This window comes from Protopterus annectens, chromosome 2.part2, assembly GCF_019279795.1.
Source record: "Protopterus annectens isolate FY-2018-M chromosome 2.part2, PAN1.0, whole genome shotgun sequence".
Classification (NCBI taxonomy): domain Eukaryota; kingdom Metazoa; phylum Chordata; order Ceratodontiformes; family Protopteridae; genus Protopterus; species Protopterus annectens.
The window spans coordinates 95,271,316-95,288,561 of NC_056730.1; the positions used below are offsets into that span (position 1 = coordinate 95,271,316).

Genomic DNA, 17,246 nt, shown 5'->3' on the forward strand with positions numbered 1-17,246 from the left:
TTAAGTGCAGAAAAAGTGCCACGGTCATTACTGAAAAACAGGTTATTTCACGTAGGTCTTACTAATATGGCAGAGATCAAGTGGATGACTTGTGAAGAGAGTCATGCAGTGCCATAAATATCCTGCTGTATAAAACTTACATTTACTACAACAAATCTTTGGCTCCTCCCATTGGCAGAGTTCCTTGTGATGTCCCTTACAAAATCTAGATCATTAATAAACTATTGTGAATCAAACACATTAGAAGGGTTTCCTATTTTAAACATTCGCGCATTTAAATGCCATTTCAGACTCTAGATATGACGCCATCTGCTCTATGCATTTTTGTGCCCATGTTATTTGTTCAAGAAGATTTCAATTACTTTGTAATTATATTTTTGTCAAGCACCAGAAGACACAGCAAGAAGGAAAAATGCTCAGGGTTGTCAGGGCTGTTGGTATTAAGTTATTCATTAATTAACAGGCATTGCCAGGAACTTGCACATCATTCTAAGAGAGGCTAACATGGCCAGTGTGTTATCCAGAGTGGGTGATACCCTTATGTGTGAAAAAAAAAAGTTTCCACAGCATTCCTTCAGTCAGCACAAAAGCCCTGGAAGGCTTGTCTAAGTGCTGCATTAGGAAGACAGGCAACAGTCACATGTCTTCTTCCACTTCTCTGTTGTACACCATTACACAAGTCCAGTGGGAAGTCATTTCTAGAGGCTACACAATTTCCTATCTTCTTTCTGCAACTGCAATCCTGTCCTCTTCCAGACAACCCCCCAAATCACAAGGGTGCAGTAAAAGTCTGAATTATATTCAATATTCTTTTTTAGCTCCATAGAAAAAAATGACCTCAGACCAATCTAGGGCCTCAGTGGCCTCAATCACTTTTTCCAAAAACAGGCTTTGGGAAGGTCATAGTGCACTCCATTATTAAGTGTGTTTTGCAGGAGTCAGATGTCCTGTTTTTATACAGGGGGTACACACCTGCACATCAAGATGGATAAGGATTCCAGGACAGGAAGTTACTGCACTTCTCAGTAGGAGTTGGTCATATTTAGATTTGTGCCCTCTTGTATAGCCCCAATACAGCTCCCAGTATATTCACCAAATGTATGGCCATAGTGACAAGACTGCCTGGGACCAGAATGTTCCTTTACTTCATTGACTGGTAACAGTTGCCCAGATGTGGGAATTACAACATAGATGAGAGAGTTATCTCAAACTCTTCTGGTCCTTGGTAATACTGGTGAACAATGCAAAGTCCCATATCAAGCCATCACAAGCACACTCCGACACGGTGCCTTGCAGTTCCATATGACAATAGTCATAGCACAATCACAAGTGTTTCTTCTTTCTGCACGGATAGTAACTGAAGCTCTCTGCTTTTGAAAATTTATTCGAATGGCAGTGAGAATCTTCATGGTATCCTTTACACGGTATCAAATGAGCATCCTGCCATGGACCCTAACAGGTCACCACTGAAATAGACCAGTTGAGCATTTGGGTTAGAGCATAAATAACATTTTTTGCAACTATGATTTTACAACTTTAGAAAATAAGTAATACAAAAGTGCAAAACAACTGCAATTCAAAAGCAAACAAAAATGTTAAGATACAAAAAGTGATTGTGAATCATCAATATCATTTAGCTCTGAAAGGATAAATCAGAAATTAAGGGACAGGAGAGACTGACACAATCTGAAATACTGTCCGTTTGATAAGTTGTAAAACTGTAATAATGTTGACATATTAACATTCAAGAAATTTGTAAGATTTTTAGTAATTTATAATCTACAGGTAATGTGCATTCAGGAATTTAAGAGGCTCTCTAGTAATAAGTTTAGTATCCATCAAACTTGGAAAAGAACATTCAATGTGGAGGTCACCTCACATGTTTTGTGGTTACCTTTATGAAGCTGATCAAGCCATTCTTCATTTATAGGTGTATCAATGGTCCCCCATTTGCTATAAGGTTACTCTCAAAGGCAGATCAAACATATCAGATAACTATTATTCAGATAGGTACCATCCAGAAATTTCCATTGCCCTTTCACATATTTCAGGCCATTAAGAGGATAATATCCATTCTCAACAAAGAATTGTTACTCTGAATAGTGGATTTACTATGGAAAATCACATCTGCATTAAGTCAGGACATAAAACATTGAAACATCTAAAAGTAGCACCCAGTTCTAAATAAACACTCTAACATCAAGCAATTTTTTGTAAAGTTGTTCTAGGTTTAGGATTTTTGCTTGGAGCTGTTTGCACAGGTATTTTTATATCCCACGCAGACTCCAAAGAATTTTTCCTCAATTAGTAAATGATTGGAGGCGTAACAGGGAAGAAAGAGGTAACTGCAAACATACGTATTTAGGTGTAATGAAATGGCAGATTTTAAACCCCCCCCCCCAAAAAAAAAAAAGAGTATTCTGTCAGAAATATTGGGTGAGCAAATGGGTGCAAGAAAGGAACCAGTTCTTTTGAGCTGGATCTTTTGATCAGAATTGCCCGGATGCAGTAAGGCTTTATTAAGTTCAGTTCTGGTTGCTGCCAAAAAGCAACCACTAAAATGCAAATCAAAGTCTAAACCAACTGTATTTAAAATACTGAATATTGTAATAAGAATAAAAGAACTGGAAGTGGGATTGTTTATAAAGGGAAGCAGCAAATTACACAGAAATAAGTCAAAGTAAACTTTATTTAAAACTACAAACATGTAGCTTAAGTAAAATTTCATGCCATCAGCTCAGTTCTTGAGATTACAAAGGAAATATAACATAACACGTACAAGTAGAGGAATAGACATACTAACAAATACAGTACTGTTCCCAATACACATAAGAAAGAGCAGAAACAACTAACAATACTCTAATACGAAAAGAATACCCTCCCCCTAATTCATAGGTTCATACTAGGCTATCTGCCCTGGGGCAATTATAAGCCTAGCCCAATTCTGTATGGCTTACGCCACCCCTTGATTTGAGTATACTGTGCCCTTTTTAAGGTTTAGTTTATTGTGCCTCTGTCCAATAGTGACACGGGAGTAATCCCTGGGACAAACCTACGATCCCCCATCCACCTATCGAGATTCCTCTTGAAGAGATTCAGTGAGGTGCGCTGCCTCACATGAACTGGAATTCTATTCCAGAGCGAAGGGAGCCTCTGGGTTATGAACCTGTCCCTCCAGCAAGTTCTATTTATTTCTGTGCTGAGGTTCAAGTCCCTCGAGCGTGTGGCTTTAAGGGATTTAGATTTACTGAGGTGGAGCATGTCCATTAATTCTAGATTTGACATAGCTTTGTATGTCAGGCATAGATCGCCTCGAAGTAGGCAGTATGCAACTGAGTAGAGCTGGAGTTGTTTTTAACCGAGCAGCATATGGCATCTGTTTGAGACCCTTGATCCTCTTGGTGAGATACTTTTGGGGTCTTTCTAATTGCTGCAGGTGTCGTGCAAGGTACATCCCAAAAGGGGCATCGTATTCTATGATGGGCCTGATGAAGGATGAATAAAGGGGCACGATTACCTCTCTTGATCTAGATGTGAAACCCTTCGTGATGAGGTGGGGCTATGCAGAAGGTCTTTCTAACCACTTTGGCAATGTGGTTTTCAAAGGAGAGATTGCTATCAACTTGGGTCCCCAGGTCCCTAATAACTTTCTCTGTACTTAATGGGCTTCCGCCTATGTGGTAATTTGTGGGCACATTGTTTTTGCCAAAGGGTATGACTATACATTTTTTGGCATTTAGCTTTAAACCATGGCGCTGGCACCAGTTATCTGTCTCTGAGACCTTTTTGAAGGATGTTTGTGTCAGCTGGAGAGTTGATTATGGCGCCCAGTTTGCAGTCGTCGGCGAACTTGGTGAGCCATAGTCCTCCCACGTTTGCCTGTTCCTCGGAAAAGTATATACCGAACAAGAGTGGTCCCAGGACAGAACCCTGTGGGATGCCACTTGTGACCAGTTTCGAGTTGGACATGGCTCCAGCAACTCTCACTCTGTGGGTTCTGTCTTTGAGCCAGTTTGCGACCCATCTTCTGACATAGGGATTTATATTTAAGCTGGATAGCTTATCTATGATGCCCGAGTGGGGTATTGTGTCAAATGCCTTTGCAAGGTCCAGATAGGCTGTGTGGACTACCTTCCCTTCATCTATGGCTTTGGTGACTGTTTCGAAGAAGTCAACCAGGTTCAAAAGGCAGGATCTGCCCTTGACAAAGCCGAACTGGGTAGGATCTAGTGTCTGTAGGTCCCCAATGTCTTTGTTTATGAGCTCCATGATGATCCTCTCCATAGCCTTGCAGACTAAGCTAGTCAGGCTTATGGGGTGATAGTTTCCAAGTTCCGTAGAGGCTCCACCTTTGTGGAGTGGGACCACTGTTGCTGTATGTCATTCTGTGGGCACATATCCTGTAGTGAGGCTGAGATTGTATAGCTGTTTTATTTGAGGGATTAGTTCCTCGGAGTTCATGTAGGATGCAACTAATTTAAATTAATTACCCCATTGAAAGTAATACAAAACACACACACAGCTTGAACAATGCCCAAGTTATTTGTCTAATAAATTGTAAAATAAAATAGAAATTGTGAGAATTAGACACACAGAATAATGTTCTGCAGGAGTGAGGTTTAAGGGATGGCAGGAAATGAATATATTTGGACTGATAGTTATAACAAAATAACATGCGATATAGAACGTATGTAACTGGAAAAGTACAGTTGTTTACCTACCATAAATGTAGATGTTAAGAGTGTATTCACTGTTGCAGTCATTACACTTGGGTTATCCTGCTGGCAGGCTACCCTCAGTCGGCCTGAATTCCAAAGTCCTGGTCTGGCGTTGGTTGCTGTCGCCTCTTCCCTGACATCAGTGCGTCAGGGGTATATAAGATGCAGCCGACACCATTTTCTTCAGTTTATCTTGACCCAGATGTCAGGTGCCCCCAAGAAGTTAGGCAATACATATTGCTTATAAAAACATACAGTAAAATAAAAAAAATACCCTCATCTACAAGCAAATACACCACATAGGTTGTATAGGATAGAGAAGTATAGATAAGTCCCAGCAAAGAAAGGGGGATGGAGGGTGGGTAACCTGGACTGCAACAGTGAATACACTTGAACATCTATATTTATGGTAGATACACAACTGTACTATGTTCATCGTGTTTCACTGTTGCAGTCATTACACTTGGGTAGAATCCCAAAGATGAGGTAGGGCGGCTGGGTCTAAATAGGATTAGGAGTGGCTACGAGGCCCTGCAGAACTACAGTGGCAAAGCCTGCTCTGGATTTAGAGTAAAGAGGCAGGTGGTAATGCTTGGTAAAGGTGTGCACTGAACTCCAAGTTGCAGCCTCCAAAATCTCCATGGTTGGTACTCCTCTGAGAAAGGCTACTGAAGTGGCTGCTGCCCTGGTAGAATGTGGCCTAATGCCCTTAGGCACTGACTTGCCATGGTGTGCATAGCAGAAATGAATACAGTGCCCTATCCATTTTGAAATAGTCTGCTTTGAGATAGCCTTTCCTTGTGATCCTGCAGCATATGCTACAAACAGTTGCTCAGTTTTTCTGAAAGCTTTTCTTTTGTCCAAGTAGAAGCGTAGCTGCCTGTGTATGTCCAAAGAGTGCAGAAGTCTCTCCCCTTTATTCTTGGGATTTGGATAAAATGTTGGCAAATGAATGGTTTGGTTAAGAGCCACACTGGATACTACCTTTGGCATAAATGTTGTGTTTGTCCTTAGAGAAACCCTGTCCAGATGAAAAATAAAAGGTTCCACTGCCATTAATGCCTGTAACTCTGAGACTCTTCTTGCTGAAGTTATTGCTAGGAGCAGAGCAGTTTTCCATGATAAGAATTTTATGTCAGCTGTATTGGCTGGCTCAAAAGGAGGTAGTGTGAGCTTTTCTAAGACAAAGTTGAGGTCCCATGTAGGTATTGGTGCTCTCCTTGGGGGTCTTATGTTTTTTGCCCCTCTGAGGTACTGTCTTAGCAGTGGATGAGAGAAAATAGGAGGCTCCATATTGTAATGAGCTGAAATGGCAGAGGCATGTATTTTAATTGATGAGAAGGATAGGCCTTTGCCCAGCATCTCAGTTAGGTATTTTATTTTTATTTTATATTTGTTGACCGGGATAGTCCGACAATGCATGTCCATTTTCAGCAGAGGCCTGGGGAGAAAAGCTCCAAGGGTAAGCAGATACAGAATTACATATTACAAACAGATTATTTACAGAGATTACATAAGTAAGCAAGTTAAACAAGTTCCACAGGTTAAAAAGTTAGTCCTGAGCACAAATCAGGATTAAATTAAATTACACAGTAAACTGGTTAACAGATTTTTACACATTCGAGTTAGCCAGGCTTGATGCATTGACATAGCCAGTTAAGTGACAAATGTTGTTCGAGTCTAGTTTTAAATTGACCTAAGGTGGAAAGTAAGGTAATATCAGCTGGAAGAGAGTTCCAGGATCTACTTACAGAGTTTGCAAAGAGAGAATCACCGGCTGTGTTATTAATTTTGCTAGTCTGAATTAGTAGTTTGTTAGAGGATCGAAGCGGTCTAGGATTGTTATAGGGGGTGATAATATTTTTAAGGGCAGGAGTATTGTCCGGATTATAGAGGATTTTATAGGCCATAATCAGTTGGTTATACTGGATTAGGCTAGGTAGTTCAAGCCAACCGAGCTGATTTAGACTGATGCAATGATGTGTCCTAAAAGGCAGTCCAGTGGCAAACCTGGCAATGTGGTTGTAGCAAATTGAGAGTTTGTTAAGGACAGTCTTGTTCAAATTCGAGAGTAGAGGGGATGCATACAGAAGGGCTGAAAGAAGGTGAGAGCGAGCTATAGCAATTTTAGCTGGAGGGGTTAGGAAGGCTTTTATTTTGTAAAGTGACCCTAGTTTTTTATTGATGGTTTTGATAGTTTGGTTAACATGTAGGTCAAATTTGAGATTATTGTCTATGATGACACCTAATAGTTTTGTAGATGGGTCAGGGAAGATTATTGTGCCATCATTTGATTTTATGGTAAAGGTGAAAGCGGTAGACCTACGTGTTGGTGAAAATAACAGCATTTTAGTTTTTTTGGGATTTAGGATCAGACGATGTTCTGAAAGCCAGTTTTCTATTGTATTAAAGGTGGTCTGGGTAGCTGACCATAACTCTACTGGAGATGTGGCTGAGCAAATCAGAGTAGAGTCATCAGCATATTGGATACAGCTGACTTTTGGGATGACAGTATAAAGGTCGTTAATGAAGATGGAGAACAGCAAGGGCCCTAATATAGAGCCTTGTGGTACTCCGAGGGTGTTAGGTAGAAGGTTAGAGAGTTTGTTCTGCCAGAGGACAGCCTGCTGTCGACCATTCAGGTAGGATTGAAACCATTGGAGGGCTCCAGTATCTAGACAGAATGTTTGCAGGGTGTGGATTAAAAGTTGGTGATCAACCATATCTAATGCCTTGGAAAGATCCAAAAAGAGGGCTGAGGATATATAATTATTGTTGCGATTATGGTTTATGGTATTAGTAAAGGCTAGGAGGGCTGAAGTAGTGCTGTGATGAGGACGGAAGCCATGCTGAGTGTCTGCCATAAGGCGATTTTGGATTAGGTGGTGCATGAATTGTCTATGAATACATTTTTCCATAATCTTTGCAAGTGGAGAGAGTATAGCTATTGGCCTACAATTGGAGAATTCAGTAGAGCTGACAGGTCCAGTATTGGTCTCCAGAGTCTTGTAAAATCTGAGGAATATTTGGAACACGTGGTTCAAGTCCTTGTGCCTGGTTCCAAGCACAGAATCTCTTCCATTTTTCTGCACAAGATTTCCTGGTGCTGGGCCTCCTGGCTTCCAAAATGACATCCATAACAGCTTTAGAGAGGGGTGTGTTCTGTGTGGCTATATTATCCGCAATGCAGCCAGATTTAAGGTTCTGAGTTGGCTGTGCAGGATTTGATTGTTTTGTTGAGTCAGAAGATGAGGAATTAGAGGTAAAGTTCAGGCTGGGCTGTGAGACAAGCTCTTGAGGATTGGGTACCAGTGTTGGCATGGCCAGTCTGGGGCAATCAAAATCATTTTTGGCTTCTCTTGTCTGACTTTTAGGAGCACCTTGGGAAGAAGAGGCAGTGGTGGAAAGGCATAAACTGTTAGGGTTTTCCAGCTGAAAGATAGAGCATCCACTTTCTATGCTTGTGAGTGATAAGTCCTTGTGCAGAATCTCTGTAGTTGGTAGTTGTGAGGGGAGGCAAATAGATCTATGTCTGGGCATCCACATTTCCTGGTTATCATGTGGAAGACCTGTGGATTTAGTTTCCATTCATGAGGGTCCATGAGGTTTTCTACTTAGTTCGTCTGCCAGAGTATTTTTCTTTCCTGGCAGGAATTGTGCCTGCAGATGTACTTGATAGGTCAGTTCTGTGTTCCACAAAGTCATGGCTTGCCTGCAGAGGGGGTAGGAATGTGTGCCCCCTTGCTTGTTTATGTACCACATAACTGTAGTATTGTCCATCTTTAGCAATAGTTGTCCTGGATGTAGTAGATCCTTGAAGGCTGTCAGGGAATTCTGTAGAGCTAGCATCTCTTTTTGATTGATGTGAAGATGCATTTGGTCCATGGGCCACGTGCCCTGAATACATTTTCCTGCCATGTGTGCCCCCCCCAGGCATAGTCCGATGCATCTGTTAGTGTCTGCCTGGCTGTGGGTAAAGTGAAAGGCTGTCCCTTGTTGTGGTGACAGGCCAGAGCCCACCATCGAAACTCCTGTTGCAGGCAGGGAATAAGAGTTATTATTGTTTCCAGGCTGTGGCAATGTTGAGTCAAAACACTTTTTAGGTACCTTTGTAGCTTCCTCATATTCAGTCTTGTATATGGAATTAGCAGGATGCAAGATGCCATGAAGCACAAAGCCTGCAGAATTTTTCTTGCAGGTAGCTGGGTCTTTGTTGCCATCATTTGAAAGTAATGAGTCAGTTGCCTGTTTGTCTGGCGTGAGATAAGCCATCTGGGCAGTTGTATTTAAGCTTGCACCCAGGAATATTCTCTCTTGAGGGGGCACTAGTTTTGATTTCTTTTCGTTTACTGTGTACCCTAGGCAAATTAGTAATTCTTTTACAAACACCAGATGCTTTAGTAGAATGTCCTTGCTCTCTGCTTGAATAAGGCAGTCGTTCAAGTAGTGATATATTTGAATTCCTTTTTGTCTGCAAAATGCAATTACTGGTGCCAGGCATTTTGTGAAGACCCTGGGTGCAGTAGATAAGCCAAAGGGCAGTGCAGAGAATTGGTAATGCATTGAGCCAGCTATGAATCTGAGGTATCTTCTGCAAGTCTGTCTGATTGGGACATGCAGGTATGCTTCTTTGAGGTCCAAAGTAACTAGCCAAGCCTTCTTACCCAGCATGGGTAGAAGTTGCTGCAGTGTCAACATTTTGAATTTTGGAACATCCAGGAAAGTATTTAGAATTGACAGGTCCAGTATTGGTCTCCAGGCTTTGTCCTTTCTGGGTACCAAGAAGAGTCTTGAGTAAAATCCTTGCCCCTGTTCTTGCTGTGATACTTTTTGAATAGCTCTCATGTCCCTGAGAGCAGAAATTTGTTTTTGTGCCTCTGCCCATTGGTTTGGAGGCAGGTCTGGCATACCTTTTGACCTTGGTAGGGTGTGAAAGTGGAACCTGTAACCTGTACCCATTTGGCCTGGGTGATCATGTGCCAGTTTTGTGAGAGAAATGCTAGTTTTCCCCCTAAGGGTGCTGTCAAAAGGCAAGTGCTTCGCTTTTGTAGAGGGAAGTCATTGAGACTGTTTCCTATAAGGTTGTGATTTTTCTTCTCCGCCTTTGGGGGCTGAAGCACCCCATTGTTTAGCTCTGTATGAGCCTTGGGGCTGAGATCTGCCTCTTTGTGGCCTGTCTGACATTGGAAAGGACCAATTTTTAGAAGGCCAGTTCCTGCTAAATCTAGGTGGCTGAACCTGTAAGAAATCCTTTATTGTCTGCATTGATTTAGCTTTATCCTCCATTTTCTTTAACACCTCTTCTGCCTTAACACCAAACAAAGTATCATGCTGTAATGGAGCATCCAATAATTGCTTTAACATGATCTGGTAAACTTCTTTTAACCAAGCATGCCTTCGAATGACAGAGCCTGTAACAGTGGCTCTGCAAGAAGCCTCTAATGAATCAAAACCACATTGCAGAGTATGCTTTCCCACTTGTTCAGCTGCATGCAATAAATCCTGCATTTCCTTATTGACAGGACATTCTGAGCTTGTAAGTATTTTTTGTTTTAGCAAAGACATTAGGTATTGTTGATATTTAAGCATGTGAAACTGGCACTTTAAAGCCCTTACAGCTAAAATAGCAGAAGTGTAAATTTTTTTCCCCCATCTATCCAGAGCTCTGGAATCCCTATCAGAGGGGACAGGGTTTTTTTGCAGTGGAAGCTTTGACCCCCTTGGGACCCTGAGAAATTGTTTCTGGGTCAGCAGCAGGGTTTTTATAAAGAAATTTATGAGAGTCTGGGACCCTGTAGTACCCATCTGGCTTGACTGGTGCAGGGGGTAAAGAATCAGGAGACAAACTGGATTCAGAAAAAACATCAGCAACAATATCTAGTACAGGGAGGAATAGCAAGGGGCCTGTGTTGAGGCAGTAAAAGAAAGTCTCTGAGCCTTTTCTTGGATTCTGAATAATCCTGGCTCTCCCAATGAAAATGCTCCCTCATGGTGTGCAGGGTTTCCCCAAAAGAGTAATCCTCAGGAGGAGAGGCTGAAGGGATAGATTCTTCAGCATCAGAGTCCTCATAGGGAGGAAGAGAGTATCCCTGTTCTGAAGAGGAATCAGAGGAGTCCTAGTCAGTGTCTTGCCTAGGCCTTTTATCAGGAGGGGGATGGGAACCCCTGATCAAAGTAATTAGGTCCTCGGCCATTTTAAGCAACTGTTTCTTTGGCATGGATGACTGTCCAGGAGAATGCTGTACTTGTTTCTTTGTCTTTAATGGTGTTTTAGACTTTGCCTTGGCTGCTGAAGTGGACTTGATAGTAAGCTGTGAAGGTCTGAAAACACCTTCAGAAGCCGATGCCTGCTCAGCGGCTCCGGACCCATCTGAGGGAATAGTTTCCATAGGCCCAATACCTTGAGTTTTCAGAGGCCTAGTTGTATCCACGTGGGAGTCGGAGGCGGCCTGTGGCTCTGAGGTAGTAGGTGTCAGGGGCTGCGAAAGCGCCTCACTGAGAACCGGTGACTGGCCTAGAAGAGGCTTCGTCTGTGTTGGACCTCGGATGCCTATCCTTTTCTTTGTCTTTGCGTTTGCGTTTTTTATGGATTCCAGTCGTCGGTTGTTTCAACGGCATTATGTAGTTAAACCTTCGGCCAAAGTAATGTAAAGCAAAATCAAACCGACGCTTAATAGTGCATTGGTTGAATCTAGCACAAAACTGACAACTAGCAACGTCGTGGTCAAGGCCTAGGCAAGGAATACAGTAAGAGTGAAAATCCTTTTGAGGTATTTGCTTCCCAGAAGAAATACAATTGTTAACTTTTACTGACATCGGTCTGGAGCAAGAAAAACTTTCCCCAACAGGGTACTTAGCTTTATTGAAGACTTCGGTTCTTAAATTCAATTTTGAAAATCTCAGGAGTCGGCCGACCGGCACTTGCGAACTGCTTTTGCTTCGGGCACCACGCGGCAAGAAAGACTGAAGAAAATGGCGTCGGCTGCATCTTATATACCCCTGGCACACTGACGTCAGGGAAGAGGCGACAGCAACAGACGCCGGACCAGGACTTTGAAATTCTGGCCGACTGAGGGTAGCCCGCCAGCAGGATAACCCAAATGTAATGACTGCAACAGTGAAACACGATTAACATCATGTCAATACATTTTTCTTTTATATTAATGTGCATTTATTTATGCCTTCATTGATAATCTAATAAAGGTCTTAAAAAAAATTGTTCTTGTAGGATTGTAGGAGGGCATCCTCCATGTGACAACTTAGCTCACTCATTCACCATATACATCAACTAAAGTACTCCGTTGCTCTCTTCCCTACCACACTATTTTAACTGAAAAAAAACTTAGCATCTGCAACAAAATAAGTTATGATCTGCTCAAGTGTCAAAATGCACATGCACTCTTACATTTATGGCATGAATACACAACATAACATGATTATTTGCAGTACTTCCCTGATGTAAGAGGTCGCAAGGAGGAAAGTTTTGTCAATCTGCAGCTGTAGGCCAAGGATCCAGGGATCCAGTAGCCCTATCTTGACAGCTTGGCACTCCAGACAAATTAGAGGGTGCGAGGAAAGGATCACAGCTTCAGATTAATTTTCTGGAGTGCAGGAGGTATCTCAAATTCCATAAAAAGGCTTGAGAAGTTGGGCCGGGCCAAGGCAAGTGCAGATTTAGAACAAACCAAATTGCCACTGAGTAAATTAAATACATCTATAGTGAGGGCATTTGAACTCTTAGGGATAGACTGCCATAAAGGGAGGGAGAAAGAGGAGTAGCCAGTGCATAAGAAAAGTCCAAGCCTGACGCCGGAAGCTATGCAAAGGTAAATAATGAGACTTTTAATGAAGGGAAATGTACAACACTGGGATGCACCTATGGTACTAACTCCAATGATAAGGTTACAGAGTAAACTTAGGTGGTATGTTAAGAAAGCACAGTTGGTGGGAGACTACTCTTACTGTTGAAAATTTTAAATTTTGTGTTGAAAGCTAGTAAGGAGAAAATGTATGGGTTAAATAGCAACATGTGAGATATACCTTACTTAGTACAGCAAGCAATTTTAAAAGACCCAAGAGGTTTATATTTCAAAAGATCTTAGGCTTAAAAGACCTCCTCTACAAAAACAGACAAAGTTTACTCTCCATATTCAGCATCATTCAAACTCCTTAGAGGTGATCTGTGCCTTTCTTATAGGGCTATAAGGAATCCAGTACACCCCAATATCCAACAGTACTACCAATACTAGGACTAGAGATCTAAATCTACTCCAACAAGTAAGACAAGGTGAACAGGTAGGTTTGCCCTCAGTACCTATCACTACTCTGGAACAAACATCCTCCCAAATTAGGCAGAGCAGCACACTATCTGCCTTTAAAGAGGCGATGAACAACTGCATGAATATTCATAAATTCACACCTGGTATGAGTGGCCTGGCTCGCCTTGAAAAGGGAAACAAGGTAGTAATGGCCTTGTAGCTCAGTTGTCTTGCAACTCCTATTATCTTATGTCAGATATCAGAACTTTTAAAGACTTGAATAGTGTGGAGTTACTTGATTCACAGTAGAGCAGAGATCTGGAAAGGTGATGCACACTTTCAAGGAATATTAGTAAGGAAACCAGTTGATAGATTATTAGATTATTTTAGTAGTGAGGGAAGGGATTAAGACAATCTATAAGGAAGAAGTACTTTTCAGACTACGCTACTCAGTCAGTTGGCGGTCAATGATTTGAGAAGGGACATGTGAGATGGAGACTGAACACTTCCAAATGTATGGGCAAGGAATTCTCTACATGATTCTATGGGAAAGGGTTGCGATATAATGCAATAAAGGCTGCCTGCATGCAGGGTGAGAATTATGAGACAGAGGTGAAGCCAAAGAGGGAAGAATGAAAGACGACTTGGAGTCTGAGCTAAAAGGCATTTAAACCAGAGAGACAGAAATGGTTACATGGGATGGGATGGTTAAAATTAAGTTTGTGGCTTCAGAAGTAGCACAGATTCAGCCAAGATGACTACTGAAAATAGTAGTAAGGGAGATGCCTGGTTAGCTGCAAAGAATGCTGATGTAAGGCTATTAGTAATGAAGTATAAGATGGCCAAAAGTTGGGTTCATTGTATTGCACCTAATAGGACTACTAACTGTAGAAGAAGAGAGGACATCTTACTTTTTCTGACAACTTGTATGAAGAATTACATTCACTCATGCCACAGCTAAATAAAACTAGACTATTTGATGAGTAGGTCTCAACAGTAGAAGAGGTGTACAGAACTGGTATCCATAAGCAGGACTAAGATCTTAAAAGGTGAAAAGAGTAAGAGCCAATGCTGTGGCGTGGAGAGAGAAAGCCCTAACTACAGCCCACAAGACTCCAATTCAATTAACATCTCAGGCATCTGAGGCACTGGCATGAAGGGATGGGCAGGCACATACAGAAGTGGGGTATTCTCTAATGATGCTCCCTAAGGGGATGCATGGTCCAATGAGAGTAATCCTCAGAAGAGGATGTCAAACATAGGGAAGGGGGTGGGGAAAGTGAGTATGACATAATAAAAAAATCCCCCCTGAATGGAATGTGGATAGCCGAGACAACCAGGACACCCTTAGGTCCCACAACCAGAGCCAGCAGGATATGGAGTAAGTCTGGGGAAGTTTGTAGTAGCTGGTAGACCTGGGCTGGACAAGGGGGACTGTGTAGCAGTGCAATAAATAAGATGTGGACGGACCCAAAGGATTTAAATAAAAAAAAAAAATGTGAAAATGGAAATAATCAGATGGAAAGCTGTGGGTATAGTAGGATTTTGTGTATTTGTATAAACTATTAAGCTTTCATGTGTCAGATGGGACAATATTGCTTAGTAGCATGAAAAGGGGGGCATTGTTACCCCAGATACATACGTTTGGATCCTCTGGCCAATTATTTCACAATTCTTAAAAAAAAAAAATGAATGCAACACAGCTACTAGAACACAGACGTGATGCAATACCTTTTACTGCACTAGACATATGTGTTGCAATTATTTAAGCTTCCAGGCTGGTGACAACCCTTTATTGGGAGTCATGCCAGCCCCAAAGCTTGAGTAATTGCAAAACCTAAATTGGTGCAATAAAAGATGAACCCACTTACTGATAACTGGCACAAAATATGAAGAGTCTTTGTAATGCTTTTGAAAAAGGTGAAGGTCCACTTATCTGAAGCATCTCAAGTTGGTTTTATTATAAGCCAACAACTGGAGGATCAATGGAGGTTGCTGCTGAATTTTAGGAAAACAGTAGGAAGAACCAGAAAAGGGAAGACAGGTGTCAATCTACTCAATATAAAGAAAGAGTTTGAGGCAATACGGTTGAAGTTCCTAGATGGTAAGAAAAGATATTTACCTTTAAATAGGTTTATTACTGCAGTAATATAAAATTTATTTATTTATTGACATTTGTTGACCGGGAAAGTCCACTGGGCCATTGATCCATTTTCAGTGGAGGCCCGGGGAGAAAAGCTCCACAGTAATACATTCAAAAATATAGAACATTAAGACATTTAAAAATGTAAAAACCATTTGCACATTATATACCATTGTGGTAGTACGTTCAACATAGAACATTTAAAATGAACATATTTATAATTCCATATTCAGAAAAAAAATTCTCTGTAGGTTTAGAAGCAAGAAAGAGTAAAATCAGATAGTAAAGGGCAGAAGTATATAATGAGGTAAACTGAGTGTGACATAGGATAGTTTAACATGACGTAGGGAGGCTATGGAGGTCTGATTGTTGTGCAGGAACAAGATAGGTTTTTTTTGGTAATGTAGCTTGAGTGATGATTTAAACAGTTATGAAGATTCCATTAAAGTTATATAGGAGGGTAATGTGTTCCAAAGTTTGGCTATATTACAGGAGTATAGAGTTTGTCCAGCTCTTTTGTTTGGTTTTGTAACCTTTATTAGTTGTTTCTAAGATGATCTAAGTGACCGAATAGGAGTGTAAGTTTGCAGGACTGAGTGAAGTGCTGGGCAGAGGTGGGGTTTGAAAATTAGTTTATGTGCTAGTGTTAGTTGGGCATAAGAAAGATGGCTAGAGAATTCTAGCCAGTTGAGTCCTGCAGTTGCTTCACAGTGGTGTGTGCGGTTTGGTTTTCCTGAGGCAAATTTAGCTATTTTAGAATAGCAGGAGTGCAGTTTATTCCAAAGGGATGAAAGTAGGTTGGTGAAGGCAGCACTTCCATATAGGAGGGAAGGGAGGAGCAGGGTACTTAGAAGGGAAGGGGAGGAGCAGGGTACTTAGAAGGGAAGGGGAGGAGCAGGGTACTTAGAAGGGAAGGGGAGGAGCAGGGTACTTAGAAGGGAAGGGGAGGAGCAGGGTACTTAGAAGGGAAGGGAGGAGTTGGGTACTTAGAAGGGAAGGGAGGAGTAGGGTAATTGCTATTTATGCTTTGGTATGCTTGCTGAGATACAATTTGTGCCTATATACTTTGCCTAATTTAAAGTGTACTTTTTTATTGTGGTATGAATGTGTGGTTCAAAGGTAAGTTTACAATCTATTGTCATACCTAGTAGTTTAGCAGTTTAGCTATTTCTATTTCAGTTCCATCTTTAGAAAAAAAAATCAAAGTTTATGCTTGGTGGTTTTGAAGTGAATAGGAGTAGTTTTGTTTTTTGGCGTTTAGCAACAGCTGAGAATTATTTAGCCAGGTTTCTATAGAAGTAAAAGCTTTTTGGGTTATTTTGAGAAGGCCAATGAAATTGTCGGCGGGAGATATAATTGTCGAATCAGTGTATTGGATCAAGTTTCTTAACTGAGAGACTTTGTGAAGGTCATTGGTAAAAATATTGAAGAGTAGTGGCCCTAGAATGGAATCCTGTGGAACTCCTATGGTGTTTATTTGATAGGTAGATTGTGCATTTTACTGATTGTTCTCTGTTATGGAGGTAGGTGGTGAACCATTTGACAGAATTGGGGGAACATCCTAGTTTTGATATTTGGTGTAGTAGCTTATGTGATACTGTGTCGAAAGCCTTTGACAGATCTAGTAGGATTACTGAGGTATAGAGACCAGTGTCAAGGGCTTTGTTGACAGCATCAGTGAAAGAGAGCAGGGCTGTAATTGTGCCATGCCCTGGACGGAAGCCATGCTGTGTGGGAGACAGAAGCTCATTGTCTAGGAGGTGTTTAAGTAATTGAGTGTATACACATTTTTCTAATATTTCTGATACTGGTGAAAGTATTGAGATAGGGCAGTAGTTTGGTAGGTCATGGGAAGTTCATACTAGGCTATCTGCCCTAGGGCATTTATAAGCCTAGCCAGAGTGTGTTTGGCTTTCATCACCCATTTTAAATTGATTTTGCTATGCCATTTTTCGAGGTTAGTATACTGTGCCTCTGTCTGTGACACAGAAGTGATACCTGGGGTAAACCTACGATCTCCCATCCACTCATCAAGATTCCTCTTGAAGAGTCAATGAGGGACTCTGCCTAACCTGGACTGGGATTTTATTCCAGAGTGAAGGGAGCCTCTGGGTTATGAATCTGTCC

The 17,246-nt window shown here is 41.5% G+C and overlaps 1 protein-coding gene across 2 annotated transcripts in view; it reads right to left on the reverse strand.

Moving 5' to 3' along the window:
• LOC122795551 (elongin-A-like) overlaps positions 1-17,246 on the reverse strand; it is a 1,176,755-nt gene that overhangs the window by 503,095 nt on the left and 656,414 nt on the right. The gene's annotated exons all lie outside the window — the stretch shown is intronic.